This window comes from Triturus cristatus, chromosome 11 (genome assembly GCF_964204655.1).
Source record: "Triturus cristatus chromosome 11, aTriCri1.1, whole genome shotgun sequence".
NCBI lineage: Eukaryota > Metazoa > Chordata > Amphibia > Caudata > Salamandridae > Triturus > Triturus cristatus.
In genome coordinates, this window is record NC_140594.1 from 1,128,172,393 (window position 1) to 1,128,199,824 (window position 27,432).

A 27,432-nucleotide genomic window follows, 5' to 3' on the forward strand; every position below is an offset into this window, starting at 1 on the left:
GCTGCGCTTGCGCAGTCTCGCTCGCGAGAGATAATGACTTGGAGAAGAGGGGCTTGAACCCGCCCCTCTTCTCCCCTGTTCTCCATTGGCTGGCCTCTTGAATGCTGGCCAGCCATTGGAGAAGAGGTCCGTCACTCCGAACAGGCCCCGTCCTTTTCGGATTCGGGGGCGTGTTTTTTCCAACTTTTCTAATTATCTCCTCCGCCAATGGCAAGAGGAGAGTAAAGAAAAACACGCCCCCGAATTCGAAACCGCCGCTGCCTTTCTCCGAGGCATTTCTGCTTCGCCTCAGGGAAAGGCGGTGGTGTCCCGGCGTCCGGACGCACAAGTCACTGACTAGATTAACGAACACGTGAAACAGGCCCCGGTCATGCAGATATCCCGGACATAGACAAGATCTCTAAAATTGACGTGGTTCTGGGTGAGAACGCCCCCCCCCCCTTCAGTACTTCTAATGCATTTCCCGCCCGTCCTGGTGCACTCTCAGGCGAACACGATGTTTACATTTCTCGGCCACCCACATTCCAAAGTTCAAGCTCTCTGGAGCGTGGGAAATCCCTCCCCGTGTTACATGGGTGAGATTTGGGGCCGAGCAGATCTATGCGGCATACATAGTCCCCAGCTTCACCCTTCGTTTCCCGGTATTATTACCCCCTATGCGTGTCCTACGCAATCCACTACGCATACGTGGGCCACAGCTTTACTATGTATATCTCGGACCCACCCACTCTGCACATTGGCCGCTTATGTGGTCCTCAGCTTTACTCTCACGCCTCCTCCGTGCACCTCTGACACGTGTGGACAGTACCCCCACACCACAACCCCACCCCACTTTCGCGTTGTCTCCAGCCGGGGCGCTACCAGTCGACACTGCCTTGCTACGCAGTCTCCAGTCTCACCTCTGCCCTCTGTTGTTTGAGGGACTGCGGGTGGGAGGGGCGGTGGCTCTTCGGCTGGGAAAGCCCCTACCGACCCCCTCTGCTGGTGATCTCACCCTATTTTTGCCAGGAGTCTGGGCTTGAGAGCTAGAGTGCGCCCTGGCAGGCAGAAAGGACAGGATGACTCACTAGGCGCTATATATAGACGCACTGCTGGCCCCAAACAATGTCTAGCGCCCCCGGGCCAGCCCCCTCCGCCCAAGCATTGTTCCCCAGCGAGAGAGGGAGGGGCATTAGTGAAATTCAGTGACCCAGAAGGTCTCCCCTGAGTGAATGTGCAACTGCTCCTGTGTGGCACAGCAGTGTCTAGCCGCCTCAGCGAGAGAGAGAGGGGGGCCCGGAAAAGGTCACAGTGAAGTCACCAGGCAGACATGTGCGTGGGATCTCACGGGGGACAATGGTGTGCTGTGCCCTGACTCACCACAGACCTGTGCAGGGTCAGAGGCGCGTGGGATTTACATCAGTCTAAGGCAGCGACCTAGGGCAGAACTCCACGTCTGGGCAGGAAACGGGACAGTCCCTGGAGCGTCACTCTGTTACCTGCGCAGCCCCCTCTCTCTCACCTCATGTCCCTGGTAGTGTCAGTCTACAGACTGATGATGCATGCACCTCGCCTTTTACCTGCACATCCGCCTTCCTCACACCGGATATTCCTGGTAATTCAGTCTATAGACTGGTGCAGGAAGGGCTTCGGCTGGTAGGGTCGTCGACCTGCCACTAAAAAAGGGGATTTGTGTGTTAATCCTTTTTGTAAGATTCCGTGAGGCAGTCCTGCAAACTCTGAAAGACCAAGCTTAACAGAATGTCTGACATTGCCCTTCTAATGCAGCACTCTGTGGCTGCGATACCCACAAGGCACACTTTTATGTGCCTCTCCTTTGGGGTTTGAGTTGAAGTACTTCCCTTATTCTGAGCACTCCTAACCTTTCCTCATCACAGTGGTGAATACAGAACACGACTATCTCCAGTCTTGAAACTTCCGACCACACGCAGCCTTCCAGGCCAGCATTACCCTGCCTTCCTGTCAGGGCTCTGTGTGGGTGTGGCTGTGTGTGGGGGTGGCTGTGTGTGGGGGTGGCTGTGTGTGTGGGGGTGGCTCTGTGTGTGGGGGTGGCTCTGTGTGTGTGGGTGGCTCTGTGTGTGGGGGAGGGTCTGTGTGTGTGGGTGGCTCTGTGTGTGGCTCTGTGTGTAGGTGGCTTTTTTTTTAGGTGGCTCTATGCGTGGTGGGTCTGTCTGTGTGTGGGTAACTCTGTGTGTGTGTGTAGGTGGCTCTGTGGGTGGCTCTATGGGTGGCTCTATTTGTGTGTGGGTTGCTCAATGTGAGTGGCTTTGGGTGTGTGGCTCTGTGTGTGGGTGCAAATGCAATAGGTCTCGCATTTGAGAGTGATTAAGCTATTGACATTGTAAATAACAATGCAGTTTCTTTAAATGTTTTAAAAACAAAAACATAAACAAAAATAATGTCATGAGCAATGCCAATAGCTTTAACTTTAACAATGCCGAGACCATTGCATTGTAAATGCTTGTTACTTATTGGTGTAATGTCTTGTATTTATCTGTTATTTTTAATAGCATTGCTATGTCTGGAGGATTTTTTGCACTAGGACTTTGTGGGTATTTTGCCAACAGGTAAAATCCCTGAATTGTGATGTGTTTGTTTAGATCACCTGATTATACTTAATAGCACTGCTTGATTTTATATGAATTTATATTTGATGTTGGTTTTATTGATATTGTTTTTTTATCTGATGTTATATTTACTTTATCTTTTATTGTTATACTTCTTGTAAACCGAACAAAGATTTATCAAAGTAAAAGTATTTATTTTAAATGTTAATTTATAAACATTATACTCATTTTAACCAAAAAATAAGAAAATATATTTTTTGTGACTGTCAGTCATCCAGTATTTTTCAAGATCTTTAAGACCAGAGAGGTTGGCCGCAGTGTAGTTTACACATCAGCCTTTTCTCAAACAGTGCTTGTTTACTCATGGCATTCAGGTTTGATCATTATATTTTACCATGTTATCTACTTCAATCCCTTTTACTCTGTTGGTAAATTAATCAGAAATCCTGTTTGTTCTCCTGTATTGGTGTGTGTGTGCACAAGATAGTGATTGCACAAGCTCTGAGTTTCCAATTGAGGGCATGCAAAGGTGGTTGGGTGGGGGAGGCATGGAAGCAGTGGTTAATTTGTAAAAAATATAAGTGCCAGGGATCTTGGCAGGAGGCAGCATGCACCTGCCCATTTCTCCTGTTAACGCCACCTAAAACAGAACCTACTACTAACCATGAAAGTGGGGTGAGGATGGGGCGTAATGGCCAGAGCTGCCGACTTCGGATCTAGTGAACCAGGTTCGCATCTCGGCGTCGGCTCAACATCCTGTGATACTGGGCAAATCCCTTAATTCCCCGTAAAATAATGTATCCTTAACTTGTGCTCATGAAAAGCGCTGGTGTTGATGATTAAGTGCTGATGCTGAGTAACGGAAACCACCGGCTCAAATTAAGCACTGCATGGAAGGGGTGTGTGGAATGGTGTCCTCAGATGAGCCATCCGTTGCCAAGATAGGTCTTCTTCAAATAAGGGGAAGGCGGCTGGTGTACAGGGCCGGTGGGAAGGTGTATAGGGCCGAGCAGCGCTCTGTATTTTGAAGCTACCTTTTCAGTGCGCTGAGCACACAGATGCACTACAAGCATGCACGCTACCATGCTTACGTTTTTACTATTTTTCTCCCATTAACCCCCTTCCCCCACACATATTGAGACTACGGCTATGACATTCGAAAGTATATTTTCCTTAAATATTCAAAGACTGGATTTAGAATAGTGAATACCACACCCTTGAATGTGTTGGCGGTTTTCTGAGCCCCCTCTCCTTTTTTGATGGGCAGGGTAGGCATGTGGTACTTCCGGGAGTTCTGGAAATACGGTTACAGCATTGGTTAGAACATCAGCTCAAGTGGGTTTGTAAACCAGCGACCTCTGTATCTTATAAAATAGGGCGCCACGTGGACAATGGCTTACTGCCAACACAGGTACACTTCCAAGAGTTGGTAGCTGGCCATAAAGGCCGCCGCTGAGCCAGTGATCCAACCACAGTCCGTGCCAGAGGCACGCGGCATGCAGGCCTCTAGGCTGAGCCTGGCCCGTGTTTGTGTAGGGCAGGTTCTTAGAGAAGACCTCACAGGACTTTACACCAGAGTCAGAGCTCCTGGGATCACCGTGTTACTCCACCTTTCCACCAGGCAAGTGTGAAAGGATAATTTTTATTGGAAAAGGTGGGTGTGGTGCACATCCTGCACAATCTAGAGTTGTCCCATTGTTTCCTTTGCACTGTTATGTGTGGGGGATGAAGTCTAATAAATGGCTGTGGGGTTCTCTGGCACACTGTGTTCAGTTACTACCCAAAACTTGGCTACACATAGCCGAGTGGCCCTATGTCATGGCTGGCACTTCAAACTGTTTTGGGCTTTTAGCCAACAGCACCTTGCATGCTGTACTTAGAGCAGGGATACTCAAAGTACGGCCCGGGGGTCGCATGCGCCCCTCCTGACCTTTAATTGTGGCCCCCTGGTCAATAGCAGCGCTGGGCTGCTGTTCACTTGACAGAGCAGAAACATTGAGAAAGCTGTGAAACAAACGTACACATTAACTGAAGTGACAGTAAAGAAGAAAATATGGTGTCCTAGACAACTTATCTTGAGGAACGCTTTTATTTTTAAAGACATCTTGCGCTAAACATGTAAAAACTTGATAAATTCTCTGCAAACTTCAAAAAAGTATATTTCATTAACATGCATGAGCGTTTCACCTTAGTAGCTCAGATTAATTCACTGCATTGCAAGGCTTTTATTCCCAGTGATAGTTTTCAAACATGATCTTGGAAACAGTCATGCCACCTCCATTCTGAAAACAGTGCCATTCGTGAACCAAGAGGCAAGCCATTTGTCAGGTGCACCTTGTGTGTAGTCTTGGTTCTGATATAATTGGAACATTATAGTTCATTAAATAAAACACAAGACAAGGGTTTCTACAGCATACATCCTGAACTCGTATATTTTAAGTGGCTCTCATATGTGGTAAGGAAGAAATAGGAGGCAAAGTGAAATTAGCCAACTGCCTAGGATCACACAGTTTCGTCAAGTGGGTAAGCCAGGACTGATACCAGGTCTTCTGGTTTCACACTTTGCAATTCAGACACCAGATGAGTATCTCTTTCCCTCTACTCCTATTAGAAGTTAATGCGTTGACTTTAATTCTTGGTGCATGAGAACAGAGCATTGGAGGTAGACAGAAGTCATGTGAAGGCTCGGTTTGTTGTCCACACCGTGCATCTGTTTCACATCCCCCTATGCCCACCCTTCCTCCCACCGACCCTCCCATTGCTGGCATCGGTGCGACCCTCGGGCATATAACAGACATTACTTTGCGGCTCCCGGGCAAATGTTTGCGAGTACCCATGACTTAGAACATACATAATTGCACCATTAAAAGTGAAACAAGTCCCAAGACTCAGAGCATCCTTAATTGCAACATTAAAAGTGAAACAAGTCCCAGGACCTATCAGGATTAAGCTAAGTGCACAGGCGCAGAACCTTCATATCCGGCGTCCAGAAAGCAACATTATGTTGGCTAAAAAGTTTGGACTGAAAGCGTAACCCATCACTAGGAGTGTGCAAAGTTTAAGTTATGGGAGCAAAATGTCTTGGTAAACCCAGAATACGGGCTCCCACACAGTGGGTTTCATGCTTTTTCGGTCGAGCATTCGAGACCTCTTGTATATACTTTAGTATATACTTATTATATACTTATATGTGTATGTACTTTGTGGGCTCTGGAGATCAGCCATAGGACTTAGGACTTATATGTGCATGTTCTTTGTGGGCTCTGGAGATCAGCCCTAGGACTTGTCTGGTTCCGCTTAAGGACTTATATTCTGTTTAACTGCTTCTATTAACTGTCTTGATAGAAAATGACCTACAGAGGTCAGTAAAATACCAGATTTGCTTTCTGCTGAGGGACTTTCTTTTTTTTTTCTGGCAACTGCCTCTATTTAACTTTCTTGATAGAAAATGACAAGCATAAGTCAGTAAAATACCAGAATCACTTTAGCATTCTCTAGATTCCAGTCCATAGAAATTGTCTCCCACAAGCACCCGTAGACATTAATATTTTTTTCAAATCTTGTATTTCCAGTGATATGACCACTGAAGCTCCTGATTTTATATTAAAAGCAGAACTTTGGACTATACCATTTTCCGCTGAAAGGCAATATTTCTCTCCATGTGTTCCCATCCCTGGCGTGTCACCCAGTTTGGTGCTTACTTTCCCTCCATGTTAAAGAACAGTAGATGTGTCATCACCCAGGCTCATGTGCTGCATAGCTAAATACATATAAGGTCCCAAAGGCGAGACCGAATGCATTGCAAACGCTTGTTATATATTTTTGTGTAGTTTCACCTCAGAACCTGTCAAACTTCCCTCACACATGTATGTTTGTGCTGAAAATATATGAGCTGCTTTCTCACGAGATCACTTTAAAAGTTTTCTTTGGGACTGAGAACCTGGAAAAAGGTGACTTTGTGCAAAGATTTCGATTTTAAAATGTAAGTACTTTTCGAACAACAGGTGATAACCAGAGCACTCGGAAGAATTTTCGGTAAAACCTTGCACTGTGGCACCCCGCACCCATGACATGGGGCCACCTCCCAGCTAGAGCTCTGACAGCCATGCAGGGTACAGCGGAGCCGCACAGATGGTTAATTTTTGTTTGACTCTGGCGGACGAGATTCAAGCAGCTCTGTTTATTCATAAGACGAAATATCAGGCGCTTTAAAGCCCCGGCCTCGGCGCTGCGTCTTTGAAATGGAAATAGAGCGACAGTTTCCCTCCGCTCCCTCCTCACCTCAGTTTGTTTTTTTCACACAAAACAGCAGCTGGATGATTTGTTTACAATCTTTTCTGTACACAGCGCAGCATCTCACCCCCTTTCTCGGCCCAGGCGCTGGGAGCCCCGGGGCTACCTGAGGCACAACAAAGACACTTCCGGTCTCGGCTGTCACGCGAGGCCTGACGGGACAAAATGATCAAGGCCGGCACGTGGCGTGTGATCTCTGGTGTCAGGATGTGAGGCAGGGCCTCGTGCCAGGAGAGTGGGACTCCGACAGAAAAATAATGCTGAGTTTACATGGGAGCAAGAAAGTGAAGGGATGGGGGGCAGGATATGAGAGCAGAGAGCAAACCTTCTTCCTGTTTACGGGTCCTTGAATCAATTACTTTGAAGGGAAAGGGGAGGGGGGGGGGGGTGCTGGCAGGCGAAGCCACCTCCCCTAGCCCCATGGAATACATTTGTGAAATGGACCTGTAGTGAATTAAAGATAGTCCAGTCCAAGTAGTTTCTTCATGTAGGTTTGTTTAAGATAAGATGTTAAACAGGGCCCTACCAGGAGCTCCCTTCCTGCTGCTCAGCCCATCCACCAATTGACTCAGACACTCCCCAACATTCCACTCACCAGCATTCTCTCACCACAGTCACACTGGCTGAGCAGCAGGTATAAGACATCTCCCTTTCTTCATACAAATGAGAATCAACTCTAAAAGAATCTGAATATAAATGGTGCACGCAAAAGATAACAAGAAATGATTACATGCAACACAGGGGCATCAGAGCAAATGCAATGTCACACATGTACTGATGGCGACATACATGTATAAAAGATAACAAAGAATACATATCTGGAAGAGCAAATGCAAAGTCACACATGTACTGATGGCGATGTACATGTATAAAAGATAACAAAGAATAAATGTTTGGGAGAGGAGTTGGTCTAACGGCTAGAGCGGTGGAACTCGAATCTGGGGAACCCGGTTCGAGTCTCGGCAATGACGCTGAACATCCTGTGATTCTGGGCAAATCACTTAATCTCCCCATGCCTAACAAAATTAATGTGTGTCCCCAAGTAACGTAACTGGTGCTATGTAAAGCGCTCTGATACCTGATTCGGGTCAAGTTCACGCTATATAAAACTCCGCAAATTAAATAATAATAAATAAACACACCACACAATCACTCACCACTTCTCCCTTTCCACTAGGCAAAATAATAAATCACATGCTCCCTTAAAACCAAACCAAGAAAAACACACACACTACCACACCACAAAACACAAACTAAACCCCAATACCAAAACAAGCTGGCTGGCCAGGCCAACAAGAAAGAGGTAGAAAGAGTACCGACTGAAAGGCGTGGTAGGAAATCATTCTAACAAGAACGTCCAAGCTGTGGAAAGTCATTCCACAGGGAACTAATGGCATGAAAAATTGCCCTCCACCCTTACCTGTAGTAAGGGTGGTACGTGTGGAACACAACACCACATACAACCTCCGACAAAAAATAATTGCCCTACACCCAAAACCCGAAGTTAGGGTGGTACGTGTGAAAAGGCATTTCACACGGAACAAAAAAAGTACACACTCAACGCCCAATCAAAATATAAGAGAAATAGCAATCCCTAGAGAAAACACTCATTCTTGAAAAATACAGCTCGAACTCAGCCCTTCACCAAAACCCGAAGTTAAGGAGGTACGTGTGAAAAACACTTCACACGGAACATATGAATGAGTGCAACACTTCACCCAATAAAGCAGTAAGGAAAAATAAGCAATATCACAAACTCTTCAAAAACAGGCTTCACATCAGCCCTCCACCCACACCCGAAGTTGGGCGGTACGTGTGGAAAAGGGGCTCCACACGGAACATGAGAAAATGCACACTCAACATCCAACAAAAAAAAACAGCAATGATGAGAAGCAAAGAAAACACTCACTCTTCGAAATCTGCACTACGATGGGTGGTAATACTGCACCAGCCCATAACCAAGTAAAAGTGGGGAACACAAACAAAAGAAAATGTGGTAATACAGCAACATAAACTCCACAATGGAAGTTATTATTGCACCAGCTAAATAGCCTCCCATAAGGCACTAAACTTAAACACCATATGAACAGTGTTGTGGGACAGCAATATACCATACACATGACAATAAGAAAGAAACACATCCACTGCCACAACATGAGTCCTAACACAGAGTACTTCCCCACACACACTCTACAAATTCCTTTACCTTCATCATCAAAGACAACAAAGTAAGCACTAAATTAGGAAATTCTGTCAGAAAACACTGGATGTAAAATGCTAACTACGGCAAAACAATTGAAAGAACATAACAAAAAGTCATGGGCACAACTAAGAGGCGAAAGAGCACAGAACACTGGTGAGCGACCTCTCACCCGAAGTAAAGCACTGTTCCCATCCTTACATTACTGTAACTTGCTGCAGGACATGTAACTTGCGAGACACTGAAGTCATTGTAGATGAAGCAATGGCTGGACGCTGGGCTGAACAGTAAGGATCCAACTAGGTCCCGGTCTCCTACAATTGTCCACAAAACTTTATTGTCAAGACACGTGGTTGGCAAGCTAGAAATAAAGGAAACTCACCGCAACCCCAGAGCTTGCGTGCTGCCTCCAATCTAAATATGGCGGCACGCATGGGACACAGCGCCGGGTGGCTCAAGGGGCGTCAAGGCAGCAGAGCGTCCCTCAAAAGCTCTAAGCTGCGTGGCAGCACCACGTAGGAATGGATCCCTGGAACGTGCAGCAGGATTCCAAGAAACAACAGGTAAGGTCGCGTGCAGAAAGAAAGACACGCGCTCTTTCAAACCGGACCAACTGCGGTTAAACTGACATCAAGTCCAGGGGCTGCCAGAGACAAAATTTGATTTACCAAAAAAGTGCTCAACAACAGGTCACAACGGTGCTCAAAACGGCCCAAAACTGACCGTGTGAGGGCCTTAACAGTTGTATACTTTAAAATCATAAGGCACAGTGATCGAGAGAGTACACTTGAACACATGAAAATTACAAAAACATTCCACTTGCGTTATCCAAACATTTTCAAAAACGGCTTCTCCTCGCAGTACATTACCAGTTGTTTCGTGAACGGTGAAATAGACATCAGGGACACCACCAAGTAGTCGCTCCACGTTACATGCAAGGACACTGAAGGCTCCTACCACTGATTGACACTGGCAGCACCGGTTGTGGGCAGGTAGCACAGAGGAAACTGCACAGTAGCCCAAATCCTTACACAGTGGTGGAGAGACACATGCTAAGTTGTGATGGGGACACAGAGATTACCCAAATATCAGCTGCAGCAGACAGGCAAAAGATGAACAGAGACACATCAGCTGCAGTAGAGTTGAGAGAGACAACGCAAGAACTGGCACAATTGGGTACGGGCGACCGATGTCAAGGTCACTGGTGGAGCTCAGGGGTGCCAGTTTGCTTTTAAATAAGCAGGTGTTAGTTTAAAAAGAAGTTCCTTTACCTTGAAATTTCTTCAGGCTTGAAATTTCAGTGGAAAATGTTTTCAAATTTCATTAGAAAATGTTTCCATATGTCTTAGCTTCCATCATCAAGTTCTAATACGTAGGTTCTTTCAAAATCATTGCCAAAATGTCGTGAATTAAAGAGAGCCCAGTCCAGGTAGTTTCTTCTTGTAGGTTTATTTAAGATAAGATGTTGAGTAGAGCCCCACCAGGAGCAGCCTTCCTGCTGTTCAGTCCATCCACCAACTGCCTCACACACTCCTCAACATTCCACTCCTCAACTTTCCACTCCTCAACATTCCACTCCTCCACATTCCACTCGCCAACATTCCACTCACCAACATTTTCTCACCACAGTCACACTGGTTGAGCAGCAGGTATAACAGGATTGGACCAGGACAGGGCTTAGGCCAGGGTTAGAGGAAGGGGCGGGAGTTAAGGAAAGTCCATAAGGGTCCGGGAAGGCAAAGAGCAGTGGCAGCTGGTGACATTTGAAGTGGTGTGGCATTAAAGTTCTGGTGAGTTCCTGGTGGCGGGGAGGGGGGAGGTGGGGGAGGGAGGGATTGACAGGTGGAGCCAGTCTTCCCGCAGGTAAATTCATGAAATGCATCAGGAGACAGGGCGTAGGCCAGGGTTAGAGGAAGGGGCGGGTGTTATGGAAAGTATATAAGGGTCAGGAAGGGCGAAGACCAGTGGCGGCTGGTGACATTTGAAAGTGGTATGCCTGGTGGCGTGCGAGCTCGACCGTCATAAGGGGGTCCAGAAAGATATCTGGGCTTTCATTGAGCCTATGAATTTAAAGGACTCTTAGTCTCCCTAATAGGTAGGGGTTAGGCGGGGCATCGTGTCAACTTGTCACTGGCAGGCATCCAGCGTTGTGACCTATGTGCTCATCTGTCCTACCTATGAGGCAGAATAAGAGTCCTCTCAAGTCATAGCTCAGTGAAAGCCAGGATATCTTTCCTATAGCACGTATCGGTATGAAGACATGTGAGTAATAGACTTATGAGTCTATGGAAAACTAACAGTAAGGGACAGGTTGAATTTAGAAATAAGTCCTGACAGAAGCCCAGACTCTGATGGACATTATAGGCTGAAACATGTTGAACGCTCACTTGTGATGTTTAGGGCAGTTTACACATCCATAGAACATCACCACTTTTTAATCTCACCCCTGTATACTTCACCCATATTGAAGTAATTGTTTTGAGATATAGGAGGTAATATTATACGTCACTGGGTGGATCCCACCAGACCTTTACCTTGGAAGGAGGTGTACTCACCTAGGGAAGCAAGTAGCTAGTTGCGAAACCCAATAATGACATCACCCAACGACATACCATAGTGGTGCTACCTTATACCATCATTGGTTAAGATTGGTTGAGGGTTTCGAGCCAACACTGGAGAAATCCAGACCCCGCAAAACTCACAGGGCTCACTCTCCTTTGATTATGAATAAGATGAATGAGTAACAATAATTTTGTTGTAAATAATACTGAAAATATGTTTCAACTCTGAAATCGTGAGTCTGTGAACTAAACATTACTGAGGCCCGTGGAAGGGGCAGTGGTCTTCAAAGTGTCTCAGTCGTGCCTGTTATACTCATCCCACGTTAGACACGTGCACCCTTTTCTCTCCATATCTCGTCCATATGCATATCTTGTCTTCAGCAGCCTCTTTCCACTGACTCCTGAATGCACTTCCTCACTAATTAAGTCCAATGAAGTGTGCAAGCCAATATATGTGGTGCACCTGATTGCCTAGTGGATGAGTGTGTAAATTAAAGGATTTTTGAGGGTATGTGGCCAAATTCGTGATTGTGTGCAAGTGTATGCGTGTTACGGGAGACAATGTGTGAGGACTGTTCAGCGCTAGCAAAATGCACATGTTGATAGCACAAACTGAAGATAAAAAACTGAGGGGCATATTATCAAGAAACGGCGTTAAAATTATCGCTGCTTTAGCGGCGGAAAACTGCCACTAGAGCGGCGATAATGGGCTTGATAATATGCCCTTGAGAATTCCCATAGAAGCCCATGTTCTGGTGTCAACATGGGCTTCTATTGGAATTCTCTGCGACATATTATCAAGCCCATTATCTCCGCTTTAGTTGCAGTTTTCTGATGCTAAAGCGGTGATAATTTTAACCCGGTGCTTGATAATATGCCCCCAAAAGTTTTCGTAAAGCTAATTTTCAATTGGTAATGATCATTCTCATTGTAGCGCACTGAAGCCGGACACTGTGAATGCAGCCGAAAATCACCAATAACTAAAAGCGCTCATTGCCATTCACTTCTAAATCATTTGAAGGACTAACCCTTGCCTTCTACTTTCTATCACACTAATCCTTCTCATAAACGTTCCTTGGCGGGGTCTGAAAATAACTAGACCGTTAACCGTGCAACAGCAGGGAAAGCTCAACCGCTTTCCACAGGGCTGGTGAAAGAGCACTCCTGTTCATAGTGGGTTTTTTTCAGCTCGAGCCCTTTGTAATGGGACCTTCTCTCCACTCTGCGTTCATTTCTCTTGGACCTCCAATATCGCGTTCGAGCTGACGACTTACTTAGGATGTTTTGATCAATATGAATTGCATTTTTCTCAATCTTGAAAAAGAAAACAAGCTATTCTTGTTGTCTGCATGTTCTCGAGAAGAACGCATGGTGATGGTGGTTTCCTCAAGACTGCGTATGTTGGCGCATTCTCCTAAAAACATGGGGCCATATTATCAAGAACGGCGTTAAAATTATCGCCGCTTTAGTGTCAGGAAACAGCCGCCAAAGCGGCGATAATGGGCTCGATAATGTGCCCTAGAGAATTCCAATAGAAGCCCAGGTTTGTGGTCCTTCACACCAGAACCTGGGTTTCTATTGGAATTCTCTAGAGCACATTATCAAGCCCATTATCGCCGCTTTAGCGGCAGTTTCCTGGCCCATGGGGGCTTAGTTACAAGCCCCTTGCGCCACACGTACGTCACGTTTCCCATGTTAAAAATGACGAAAAAGTGGCAAAAGGGGCTTGTAAATCTGCCCCATGTTTTATATGGCACGTTGTGTACTACACACAATCCGGCTCTTCTTTTGTTCATTCCCCGGGGTAGTTCCTGTGCAATATTTCCACTGCGTTATGATACCGCGCTTGTTGACACCATGTACTGATTTTAATGTACTTGTGATTGCATTAGTTGCTGTAGGTTTTATCACAGGAGCGTGAATTTTGTTGCCACCTGCTTCACTGCCGGAAACTTTATTTGTGTCTGGTAAACCGCGGCAGAATTTCACTTGTGAAAAGTTATGGCAGCCCATCGGAAATGACCTCCTGTGTGCATTTCCCTGTGGGTTCTGTGGCTTTTAAAAAGCGCCTGAATAACCTTCTAAACATCGCCAAAGTTACACATGTGCCTTGTTTGACGTGCGCGGTCCAACTGGAGCCTCAACTTGAGGCGCAGCAGAGCTATTGTGGTAGCGTATTTTTTCTTTCTGTCAAAGAAACTGCAAATACATAAAAAAGTTACAAATATGTATACAAAATTACTTTTTACTAAGTAGCTTGGGAGAGTTATTTTTGGGGGGGGGCAGTTTTATATAGCGCAAACTAGACCCAAAGGTATCAGAGCGCTTTACATAGCACCAGGTGCGTTACAGACGGACACATTCATTTTGTAAGGCACGAGCGATTACTAATTTGCCCAGAATCACAGGATGTTGAGAGTCCCTGCTGAGAATCAACCTTGTTCCCCAGCTTTGAGATTGACCACTCTAGCCGTTAGGCCACATCCTCTTAGCCGGAAGAATATTTGTTTTTAAACTTAGTACAAGTAGACGTAATTTACCCTTTGTGTGTGACATGTTTAATGAGCTGTAAGTAGGTTTTCTTTACCCACTCTATTGACATTTGGCTTCTTAACCAGACGCTTAAAGCTTCTCTACTTAAGCCAACATGTAGTCTGGATGTTATTTTTATTTTGCCCGACTGGTATTCAAAAATCTTAAGACGGAAGTTTTCTAGCTGAGAGAAATATATATGGGCATATCCGCAAGGGCCTGCGATAATTATCGCACAGCGCTCTTAGCGCGAGGATAATTTTCGCAGGCTAAGGCTGGATTCTATCACGGAGATAGCGTGCTATCAGCAACGCTTATCTCCCAAGCGATAGAAATCCATGCGTTAGCCACAAAACAGTGCGATTATCGCTGTAAATCCAGTGATTATCGCACTGCGACCGGCGATACCTTGCTGATAGGGCAGGGTGGATTTAGCCATGTAATCCACCTCCTATTTGATTACATGGCTAAATCAGAATAAAAGCAGACGTAAGGAAAGTAGGGATAACCGCGGTTAGCGCTACTTTTCTTATCGCTCTGCATGTTAGCGTACACCTTGATAATTGGAGAAATGTCGATTAGCGACATTTCTCCAGTTATTTTGGGGAGGAACGCCCACTTTGCATCTCATTAGAGATGCAAAGCTGGGTGTTCAGGAAACACGCGCTAAGGCATGGATTCACGCGTTAGCGTGTCCATGCTGATAGGGCAATAAAATTATCGCCGCTTTTCATCCAAAAACAGACGCTAAAGCGGAGATAATTTTATCGCATTGCCTTGCTGATATGCCCCATATAGTTTTCTAAATGTGGTGCAGGATTCAAAGAGGCAGTGAGCTGAACTCCCTCGAGGGAGGGGTTCAGTGCTCATTTTGATAGTTGATAATCCGTATCAGCTATCAAAATGCATGTTTTCATTATTTGTGATTGTGCAGGTCTTACTTACACTGCCACAGGCTCATACGACCTACATCCGCAGCACCATCTCTACGCTAGGTTAAATTAAAAATCTTTCAACATCACGTTGCTGGCCGCAGCTCAGTCATGAACCATGATACATTTCTGCTGCAACGAGAAGGCCACAGCGCAGAGTAGAGTACATGCAAATAAATGTGAAAATGAAATAAATAATAAAAACCAACAGTGCACAGGTCATGATATAAATACATATGTTTTGCTTTGTATTATTCTATTGTATATCATTTCAAGCTCAATATATGTATTTTAAACTAAAAATAAATAAATACCGACTCATGACCTGGCTATTCGAGCAGTAGCTGCACCCCCCCCCCCCCCCACAGCGCCTTGAGACCCTTACGGGTGAGTAGCGCGCTCTATAAATGCCTTGATTGATTGATTGATTGATATTTAATATGACCTCCACCGCCTCCAAACACGCGAATGGCAAAACCTCGCACATTGTTCGGGACACCCCTCAGACTACTCTCCGCAGTCTTGGCAACTGGCACACGCACACAAACACTTGCCTCAAAATGAGTGAGTAGTACTCACCATGCCACAGCCTCAAAGACTTCAAAGAAGTTCCACTGCAACATTATACATCTGTCCGGTCCGGTACATTTGGTCTCTAGAGGCAGATTTCCAATAAATCTTTTCTTTCTTTTTTAGCAGGAACGTTAGCCGTGTCATTTTTATTGTTTTATAAGACTGGAACGATGAAACCAAGGCCTCGCGACTGCACGTCCTCTTTTGATGTTTATTATCCGAGAACAAGATGGTGCGCCGTGTTATTGACCCGATTAGCGGAAGAAAACTAAATATTTACCCACTCTGGAGGCTCCCATTGCATACATGTCATTTGTGCACATGGCAGAGGGAGACGATACCGAGATGTGCAGGAGCATTCACCAGGATTGCCCGAGCACAACTTCGGCTCTCACTTTATTGAGATCCAGGATTAGGCGGATAGGTGTCATGCATGTGGCCTATGACTACGTGAGTGCCGCGTGACACTACATTCCTCCAAAACCTTTCCTTTGCTTAACAAAAAGTAACTCAACTAAATTAATGCCCTCAACTTGGGCACCGGTTTTTCTTGCACGGCAAACTGACTTCGACTTAGGGCCTATTACGATGTCATCAGGAAGGCCTACAAATTGAATTTGGCTTTTCCGGATCCGATTCATAGCCCTTTTTTCCGACCGAATCGTACACAAGTCCGAACGACCAAGTACGATGCGAAGATCGAGTACGCCTCGACCAAAAAGTATGATGTATGATTCGGACAGCCGGATCGACTCGGAATCGTAATTCGGGGGGCCGTAGCAGGCCCTCCTACACCCGGGGCACTCCAAATCCATCAAAGGGGTTGCCCATGGGTCCCCCATTCCAAGCATGCACAGTGTTGCCGCCACAGGGTGTAAGCTTTTTCCCACCCACCCCTTTTTGCTATGGGAGCCTGTCTATGCGTCTGGTATACAGGCTCCCATAGAGTTCAATGGGAGTCCGAGCGAACCGAGTCCGTAAGCATGCGGATGCATCATAATCACTTGTTTGGACTCCAGGTGCATGATTCGCTCGTAAAGCCCTCCGATCCGAGTTGTACGGAGGACTTTCCTAGCGAGATCGTAATTGGGCCCATACTCTTTACTCTTTGTGGTTGGCTAGCCTGATGTCGGGTGGTGTCTTAACTATTCTGAGGGGACCCTGGCATTTCCGTCTGATTTGGTCAATGCACTCTCTCTTTCCATTCATCATCCGCTCTACTAGGTCAGGCCTGCCATGGCAACACACACAACATGAGAATGATGACTCAGACTCACTGTCTGGATAGTCCATCACTGAAGAGGAACACTCGTAACTTAGCCTCTACCAGGGGATGTATGTCGTTACAACGCACACTTTTACAACGCATGCACTTACAACGCATTTTTTACAACGCACAATCCATTACAACGCATGACATTACAACGCAGGACACTACAACGCATTTGTAAAAACTACCTTTACAACGCATTTCCATTACAACGCATACTACCTTTACAACGCATACCATTACAACGCATAATATTAAATTGCATTTAAGGTAAGTATTAGATAGTATAGGGGTAAAAATTACTATTCTAACTCCAGGGGGTGCAACAGTAGGGTAAGTGTTGGATAGTATAGGGTTAAAAATTACTATTCTAACTCCAGGGGGTGCAACAGTAGGGTAAATGTTGGATAGTATAGGGGTAAAAATTACTATTCTAACTCCAGGGGGTGCAACAGTAGGGAAAGTGTTGGATAGTATAGGGGTAAAAATTACTATTCTAACTCCAGGGGGTGCAACAGTAGGGTAAGTGTTGGATAGTATAGGGGTAAAAATTACTATTCTAACTCCAGGGGGTGCAACAGTAGGGTAAGTGTTGGATAGTATAGGGGTAAAAATTACTATTCTAACTCCAGGGGGTGCAACAGTAGGGTAGGTGTTGGATAGTATAGGGGTAAAAATTACTATTCTAACTCCAGGGGGTGCAACAGTGGAGTAAGTGTTGGATAGTATAGGGGTAAAAAATACTATTCTAACTCCAGGGGGTGCAATAGTAGGGTAAGTGTTGGATAGTATAGGGGTAAAAATTACTATATTATGCGTTGTAATGGTATACGTTGTAATGGTAGTATGCGTTGTAATGGAATGCGTTGTAAAGGTAGTTTTTAAAAATGCGTTGTAGTGTCCTGCGTTGTAATGTCATGCGTTGTAATAGATTGTGCGTTGTAAAAAATGCGTTGTAAGTGTAGTGCGTTGTAAAAGTTGCGTTGTAAAGGTTGTTCCCCTCTACCAGGTGAGGCGTGCCTGGAAGTTGTAACCAGCTCAGCCCAGCCTAACGTCCCACCCCGCAACTCTTGAGCCAATGTAGACGCTGCTCTCTTGCTGTTAAACAGCATGAGAGAGCAGTGTGAGGATTGGCTGGTTCAGGGGCTGCCACAGCTCCTTGGAGGCTGTGCCTGTAATCCTCCGGGCTCGTATATTACACAGGTAGGTGAGGATTTAAGTGTGCATGGTGGGCTGGGCAGAGCAAGGCACTCGTCCAACCTTACACACGCACTTCACCCCAAGTAGTGTGGCAGCTGAACGTGTTACAAGCTCATCCTCCTCCCTCATCCACATCCGCCCATCAGGCTGCAATGTAAACAAACGTTGTTGTGCCGCGTGTACAGCGGCTAAATCAATTGTGCTGATAGTAAGCATTTAGAGGCAACAAAATAAACAGGGAAGCAAATCCCTCAATTAAGGAACAGCTGCTGACAAAGACAACCTCTACCTGACTCCTTGTGCCACCCTGTGGATAAGGAAAGTTTTTTAGGAACTGCCCTTCCACCCTGCAAATTCTGGGGAGTGGTTGGGTGTTTTTTCGTCCACAGTGAATGCCATAACAGGAGAGGTTTGTAGGAGAAGTTGGCGGTACTTAGGGGGATGGAGAGTTAGATGCCGCGTATCCACCCTTGATGGGGGGGGGGGGTAGGGGGCACAGGGGAAGGAAGATGGTGTGCAGGACAGTTGGAACAGGACAAGGAGGCTTCATTGAAGGATGTTTGGTAGGGTAAGTGAGAGAGAGAGAGAGAGACTGAGGAATGTAAGGAGGTCAGTGAGTGAAAAGGAAAGAATGAGGCCAATGTATGGGGTTTTGAGGTGAAAGCTTGGTGCAAGGTGAGAATTGTCGGGAGAAAATTGGATGTTGTACTAAGAGGTTTGACGTTATGTTTTTGTTGTATTGAAGTTAATAAGCAGTTTCCAATCATGTCCTAATAAATGGCCTTTTATGCTTCATGACGGTATGGCGTGTGATAATTTCACAAACTGATAATCTTAATTTCTCTGAGTACAAGTCTTTCTGTACACACTCCCAGAATCTTTCCCTTCTGTGTCCTCCTCTGCCCCAACCAGGGGAGAGGATGCGTTCCGTGGGCTAGACAGCCGACTTTGGTGGTGGAAAGCAGGGTTCGAGCCTCGGGGTCGCGTTCACATCCTGTGATTCTGGGCAAATCACTTAATCTCCCTGTGCCTGAATGTGTAACCAGTGCTCATGTAAAGCGCTCTAATACCTTCTGGTCGAGTTCTCTATATAAAATCTACAAAAAAACAGGGTACCTGGCTTTGACATCAGGAAGAGGAAGGGCCATGTTCTCTCACACCATATGTGGTTCGTTATTATGTAGCAAATCCAAAATTCAGCAGAACACACTGCGGTTGCCAAATCGCACAATTCTTATTGAACACCCAAGATAAAATCCCTGATTTATTTTACAAAAAGTAAGGGCTATTCTCCATTAAATGCTCTCTGATTCGAACATCAAAGGTAAAATGTAAACATTAGATTCTTGCTCCAGAAGTAGCAGATGCAGGCGGCAAATGGCAAGCGAGACATGTCAATGGGGTCTTATGAGCCCAACAAGAGTTCCCATGGGGGGGGGGGGGGATGTACTCACAACTGGATAGGAACACCATGGCCCACTCAAGCCTGGCAGGATGGCGGCTGCCCAGGCACACCTTGGCTCATGCGCCGGCATCATCTGCTCAGTGAAAGGAAATAGATGCTAATTCTCACCTTGTATGGATGCTGACAGGTGGTCCATAGAGCCCGGATTTCTTCTGAAGCCTGCACTGATGTGATCTGACACCGCAGAGGTGGGATGTTTACTTGGATATGATCAGACTTATTATTTGTACCTTACAAAAGAAGTGGGCGCGTGTGTTGACTGCCTGCACTGCTTTCTTTTTTATTGTGTTATAATACATGGGAGTCTGGAATCCCTTGTATTATCGGCTACTTGTGATGCACCAAGTAGCCAATTATACAGAAAAGATGTAAAAGCTCAACTATTATAAGTTATTACTGTCGAGCTCTGATGTCACAATGCCTGAAGAGAGAAGCCGAGGTGAAAGGCAAGCCAGATCATGGGGCATAATTGAAGCAGCTGTTTAAAGCAACAAAGAGAATATCGTTTTTCTTTCCTCTGCTCTATTTGTGAGCTTTCAATGAGAAGCAGAGAGAACATGTTTATTTTTTGCACTCATTTGATAGTTAGAGAAAGGCTAGAGTCTTTCTGTACATTTCTACTCATTCCAAGCTACTGCGGCTTTCATTTTTAATTTTTTTTTTAACTGACTTGTATTGAACTGTTTTCCAATATCTGTTTGCAACAAATATCTAACAGGTTATTTTGCATTTGAGGCTTTATTTGTATTCCTCATGTTTTCAAACATGCTCGCTCTTTTATATGAAAGAGCTACACTTCAAGGGTTTAAGTGTTTTGTGGGAAAGATGATAGTGTGACCATGTAGTATATGGGATAAAGTACCCCCTGCCGTACATGATAAGGATATTGCAAATCACCTTGGAGCTCCATAGCCTACTAAAGCAGAGGTCTTCCACCTGTGGGGCGCAATCCCCAGGGGGGCTGTGGAGTACTGGGAAGGGGGTCGCGCATTCCTCAGCTTCACTTGTCCCTGCAATCCAAAACATTTGCTTTCCTTTTGGAAAAAGACAGCCAACCTGGGACGGTTAATTTAGATCGTTATCAGGTACTTGCCTGAATGAAACTCAGATGCGCCTCATCAGTTAATCTGCAAGTGTAAAGTATGCTTGGGAGCAATTCTAGCTTTAATTGATTAACTCACTCCAAGCTTTGTGATGACAAAGATTTGTTTTTTTGGAGTGGAAGTGCAAAGAGTTAACAACTGGGCTGCAAAGTGCTTGCTTTTAATTTTAACCGCATTTACACAGCGCTTAGTACCCCTAAAGAGGTGTTGAAGGGACAGTTACGTTAAAAATAAAATTGCATTACATACGCTCCGGTATTACTAAAATCTACAATTTGGAAGCACCATTTTATAATAAACCTATTTGCACATTTTTCAGCATTCTATCTTACATTGTGTGAAATGCCAGTATGACTTACATATCCACAGTGCTTTCTGTCACTTGCTGTGAACTCGTAGCACTAAAAATACACATCACTATTCTCCACTGCACCAATCGAGATTTAATTCTGTGGCTCTCTGGTTACCCACATACCTCTGCAGTGCATTAACTGATAGAGGTTTCATAATGTACTACAGGGCATTTCCCACTGAGTAACACATTTTAATTTATTTTTGAGTTACGCTGCCCATTATTTTATGTAGATACCTGATGGTGAAAGACCTAAAAAACATACAGAATATTTTGCACTTCTTTATGAGAGGCTTGCGTTGCCAGAGGCACTCTGGCGGCGCAAGCATCTCAGCCATACCTATGAGGCGGTGAAAAGTCACCCCGCACGGCTTTGCATGGCCTAATAGATATGGAGTGAGACATAGCAGCCCAAGGCACTGCGTTGCCTTACTTTGCTTCAAGGAGGTGTCCCATGGGCTTTGTTGTGGGGTTCCCACGCAACACCCATGGATTTTGATCCTGCCCCATATTTACATTCCTTCTGGGCTAAGCCTGAAGGCTGCTCTCCACAGCTACCACTAAGAGAGCTTTCTATATTTGTCTAAGTCCTCCTAAATCACCATAAGGGTTGTCTGGACTGGTGCAGGGACTCCACTTACATATGTGTACATCATATACCAGGCCAGACTCTCACAGACCTCCACAGCCCTTGCAGCGCATATGGGTCTGTAGACCATATGGAAGGTTCAACATGGCACCATAAATCTGCATAGATTCATAAACCCATGCTCAGGTTCACAAACCCCCCAAAAAAAGAAAAGTAAAAAGAAAGCCAGGCATCACAGAAGGGATTAACTGCCCACGGCTGGTTAAGCACAGGGCCTGGCCAAATGCTAACTCCTGGTGCCATCCACCGCTGAGCATGATGACGCTAGGCCAGGCCCTGAAACCAATGCCAGCTGCGAATGACCAAAGGCTGTGTACAGTGTTGGCTGGTAGCCCAGTGTTGGCGCAGTGCCTGGCTGTGGGCCAGGCCCTGAAGTTAACAGCAACTGTACACTCCCAAAGGCCACGTGCTGAAGAGTACTGCAAACTTACATAGAAGTTGGCTGCAGTATATCATAAAATAAAGCAGAAATTCACCGATGAAACCAGGGCTAAAGTGAAGTTATTATTAGCTTTATTTATAACTCCTTTACATATAACTTCAGGAATTTACTTAGCAACCGCAGTTACTGTCCCGTTAGGCTTCTGAATTAACACTGAAAAAGAACTAACATTTGTAAATTCTGCACACCACAACTCACACAGCAGCCATGCATACCAAAACCTGCACACCAAATGCAATGCTTAAGACATCATTTTACTTAATAGCAATAAGTAACAACACCTAAACACACAACATAATTAAATACATTCATATATAGAGTTCAATAAATGCTTCTACATTATAGTTGTCCCTTTCATAGTGTTAAGGGTTAAGTGATATTTAATTTCATCTGTAAGCTTACTTGTTTATGGGATTTGTAAAGTGCATGGCTGCCCAGGGGCTTCGCAGCACTGCCGAGAGGAAGCAGAGTGTGGAGGGGAAGATTTAAGGGAACAGCCACATCTTCAGTTTTTCCTGAAACTAACTTCCTCTCTGGTCAGTCTCAGTTCCTTGGTCATTGAGGTCCAGAGCTTCGGGGCAAGGTATGAGAAGGATCTCCCTCCCATCTCCATCTCTTTACCCTTGTAGTGTTCATAAGGTAGTCAGAAGGGGACCTGAGAGGTCTATTGGGGACGTAAGGGGTTACCATGGTTTTTAACAGGGCTGTACCCCTATCGTACATGGCTCTATGAGCCAGATAAAGGGCTTTGAACCTAACCCTGGATTGGGAGGGGAGCCAGTGCAGCTTTTTTAGCGAGGATCTAACTGACTCCTGTCTAGGGATTTCTTGGGAGCATCCTGGCCGCGGCGTTCTGGAAAACTTGTAGCCTGTTGGTCACGTATTTAGGGGAGACCAATGACAAGGAATTGCCGTAGTCTAATCTTGAGATCACTAGGGCCTGGACCACCGTTCTACCCACCTGTTCAGGGATGAGGTCCATGATCTTACGGATCATGTGCAATATGCCGAAATAAACTGCAGAAAGTTTTATAGCTTGTGTTTCCATGGAAAGGTTGTGGTCTAACCACATCCCCAGGTTTTTCATGGATGGCTTTGGAGCAGGAGGGGCACCCCAGTCTTCAGGCCAGCTGATCCTAGCCCAGGGCCCTGGGCAGTTGGCCAGGAACATCAGGTCTGTTTTGTCGCCATTCAGTTTAAGATTGAATTTGGTCATCCATTTGGCTATCTTTTCCAAGCATGGTCCCAGCTGAAGATGATTAGAGTTCCTCTCCTCCGACACTGAGACTATCAATTGTGTATCATCAGCGTAGGACAAAATGGTTAGTCCGAACTCCTATACAATTTGTGCTAGAGGGGTCAGGTAAACGTTGAACAAGATCGGACTGAACGCCGAACCCTGAGGAACTCTATGGGGGCTGGAAATATATCAGATAGATTGGCCGATTCCATGCATTGGAACGATCTATCACTTAGGAAAGAGGTAAGCCATTATTTGCCTTTGTCCTGTATCCTGATGTCGCTTAGCCTCTGTTTGAGGATATTATGGTCCACGGTATCAAAAGCCGCACTTAGATCTAAAAGAAGAATGGCAGCAGATCCTCCTCGATCCAGTATCATTTTTAGTTTATCGGTTATTGTTAGCAGGGCTGACTCTGGGCTATGTTCTGGGCGGAACCCCATTTGCGTCTGGTGCAAGTTGCTGTTTTCTTCCAGGAACTGTGAGATTATACGGTTGACATGTTTTTGTACTACTTTACCCAAAAAGGTTAACAGTGAAATGGGGTGGAAATTCCCCTAAAACGGAGGGATTAAGGTGCAGTTTCTTGAGCAAACGCTTCACTATGGCATGTTTCCACGTCTTCGGGACTATCCCAGTACTCAGTGACAGTGAGAGGAGGTCTGCCATCGTGGAGAGAATGGAATCACCGCCCTGAAGTAGGATGTGAGTGGGGGCGGGATGAAGTGGAGAGCCAGACTTAATTTTGCTTAAGATTAGTCTTGTCTGTTCTTTGCTGAGTATCGGGAAGGTGCCCGGTACTGGAGGATGAAGCGGGCTGTGTTGCTGTAGACTGGATAGTTGGCTTTTCATATTCAAGGTTGCTTGCCTTTCTTTGGGGCTATCCACAGGGATTAAGTGTAGCAAGTTGATCATATTTTCAACTTTGTTATTGAAGAAAGTGGCTAGCTCAAAACATCTCTCCTTGGAGTATTGGAGTGAGCACCATGTTCGATCGTAGTGAGTGACTTCACCATTTTAAAAAGTTCCTTGAGGGAGTTGGAGCCATATTTATCCTCTGGTCATAAGAATTAGCCTGCGCTGGTTTGATGTCATCATGGTATTGTCTGATGGCTCTTTTGTATACCAGCTTGAGGTCTTGGGCAAACATTTTCCTCCAGTTCCTTTCAAGTTTCTTACAATTCTTTTTTTGAGTTCCTTGCTGGTTATCGAACCAAACTGCTCTTTTCGGGTGGTGTTGTGCTGTCTTTCTAGGTCTCTGAAAGATTTTGTCTACTGAATGGTTGATCCAGTCTACCCATTGTTTGTGTGCCTTATTAGGATCTTTTGTTAAAGAGGGGTTAGTGGACTCAAAACATTTGATCCAGTTTACTGGGGCAGCCCTGGGCAATTGCTGCCTGGGTTCAGATTATCTGCTGATGGCTTTTGTGTGACCAGAATCGCGAACAGAAGAGGGATGTAAAAATGGCCAGACCATGGAACTTGAACTGGAGTGAGGACCTGTAGTCTGGGGTCATTAGAAAAAATGGGGTCAAGGATATGCCCTTTTTCATGTGTGGCTGAGCCCACCAGCTGGGAAAGATGCAGGGCCTCCAGATCTGATAAAAGTCTGTTTGCTGAAGAATTGTTGGTATAGTCAAAATGAAGATTAAGGTTGACAAGCTCTGTAATCGCACCCTTTCTTACAATAAGGCTGGCCAGGAGGTTGGGAAAGGCCTCTATAAATGTCCTACTTGCCCCAGGGGGCCTGTAGACAAGAATTCCAGAGAAGGAGGCAGTGGGGGCAAGAGATATTCTAAATAGCATGGCATCACAGTTAACTAGTCTCGGTGAGGTGGTGGAACAGCTAAACTGTAATTTGTAAATAATAGCCCCCCTCCTCCTAACTTTCCCACCCGCTCCTGTCTGCTGATGCCATATCCCGAGGGAGGGTCATAGTGATATCTGGCACCAAACTCTCTTTGAGCCAGGTTTCTGCAATGAACAAAATGTCAAGAGCCTCTTCCTCTAGAAGCAGCCCAATTTCTGTTTTGTGTCCTGGTAGGGATCTACAATTTATCAACACCCTTTTTGAATGGGCATTAATGTCTTGGGTCCCTTGTGTGCTGTTATGGCTAGGCGTGCTACTGTCTGTGGTAAAACTGCAATGTTGGCACACATTCCATTTCCTGAGTGATTGACTAGCTCTAGAGAGTGTTCCCAGAGTGGAGACACGGCAGGCCTGAGCTGTCACAGTTCATCAGCAAAGAATGTTGTGTGACTTGGGGGGTCTGTGGGGATTTGGGCAGGGTTCCTGGCCCCATTCAGGCATGGACGTACGCAGACGGGCTTGCCTTTGAAGGCGCGCCAGCGGTGTGTCTGCACTGCTGCAGCCATTAATAGGCGAGCCCAAGCAACTGTAGCGCTAACCTGAGCGTTCCTCTCTATGGTCACGTGGAGTAGCTCGCTCCTCTCTATGATAGAGTGAGCGACCCCACGAGTTCAGGCAATGTAAGAACTTTGTACTTCAAACGAAAAAAGAACTTTAAAAAAAAAAACAGTGATTTTAAAACAGGTAAGGCACCTCCCAGGAGAGTGCTGACACCCAAAGTGCCCCTTCTCACCTGCACGTCCGTGCTGCCGCCACCATTAATAAGTGAGCCCGAGCAACTGGAGCGCTAACCTGAGCGTTCCTCTCTATGGTCACGTGGAGTAGCTCGCTCCTCTCTATGATAGAGTGAGCGACCCCACGAGTTCAGGCAATGTAAGAACTTTGTACTTCAAACGAAAAAAGAACTTTAAAAAAAAAACCAGTGATTTTAAAACAGGTAAGGCACCTCCCAGGAGAGTGCTGACACCCAAAGTGCCCCTTCTCACCTGCACGTCCGTGCTGCCACCACCATTAATAAGTGAGCCCGAGCAACTGGAGCGCTAACCTGAGCGTTCCTCTCTATTGTCACTTAGTTCATTTGTAATTGCATTCTTCACATCAAGCAGGGTGTCATGAGCATTACAATTGGTGTTGTGCCCTTTCTTTTATTGTTTTACTTGACATCCTCTTTTTTATTCTTTGCTATACTGTGCTGCCCCATCCTTCCTTTCTTTGTTTGATGACCTTCCACTGTGACTTCTTCCTCTTCTTTTCCATTCTTTAGTCATTGCTTTGCTCCAACTCCTTCTTGCTCTTAACTATTAGATTTCAGAGAAATTCCTTAGCAATTTTGCTTTAAGTCCTACAGAGTTGATTATATTTGGTTGGTTATATATGTAGGGTTGTATTTACGAACTGCATTTTCTAGTAAATAACTAGTACTACATCACCTCTACTCATGTAATACAAAATGCTATTCACTAACCTACGGGCAGAGACCGCCATACCTGCTTCTCCTATCTTTTCTGTTTGGAGATCTCCACCACGGTGACCAAGATCTCCCCTTATATAAGCCCATGTTTTACTAGTAGTGCAGTGTGGGGAGGAAGAGCCTGTGCTGTGGCTGCATCTAAACTCTGGAACACCCTCCCTGCATCAATCTCCTGTCTCGAGTCGAACCTTCTCTTCCGTAAATCTTTAAAGACCTAGGGGCATATTATCAAGAACGGCGTTAAAAATATCGCCGCTTTAGCGGCAGGAAACTGCTGATAAAGCTGCGATATTTTTAACGCCATTGTTGATAATATGCCTCCTGGCTCTTTGCCCTCTAATCTTCTTTAGAGGGTTGACACTTCCATCCCTCTGACTGGGGTTCCGTTTTTCAGCACGTTGACGCCCTTGGGCATTTGTTTGCGCTTTACAAGTTGACCATTCATTCATTCACTGGTAAATGTGGGAGTGACAAGAGGAAGAGAATGGAAAATGGAGAGTACTTACTACAAAATAGGACGGTTTTAATGAAAAGTAAGGCTGTGTTAATAGAGGGACAGGTTACTACTGACACCCACCTAACAAAGTAAACCAATTGCAGTTTACAAACTACACTTCTGAAGAAGCCACAGCTTTGAAAGGGGAAGAAATGTGATAAATGAACTGCTTTCCAACCATGGAGGAAGTCAAGTACACGTGGCCACTTACAGGTA

At 45.5% G+C, this 27,432-nt stretch overlaps 1 long non-coding RNA gene across 2 annotated transcripts in view; it reads right to left on the reverse strand.

The window, feature by feature from the left end:
* LOC146786178 (uncharacterized) overlaps positions 1-9,360 on the reverse strand; it is a 215,651-nt gene extending 206,291 nt beyond the window's left edge. The window contains exon 1 of one of the 2 annotated variants that reach the window (XR_014970574.1): positions 9,233-9,360. This is a non-coding gene — a long non-coding RNA (uncharacterized LOC146786178). Of the gene's footprint in view, positions 1-6,848; positions 6,968-9,232 lie in introns of those variants that run through there. The other variant, XR_014970573.1, reaches the window with a different exon arrangement.
* Positions 9,361-27,432: the final 18,072 nt, after the last annotated feature.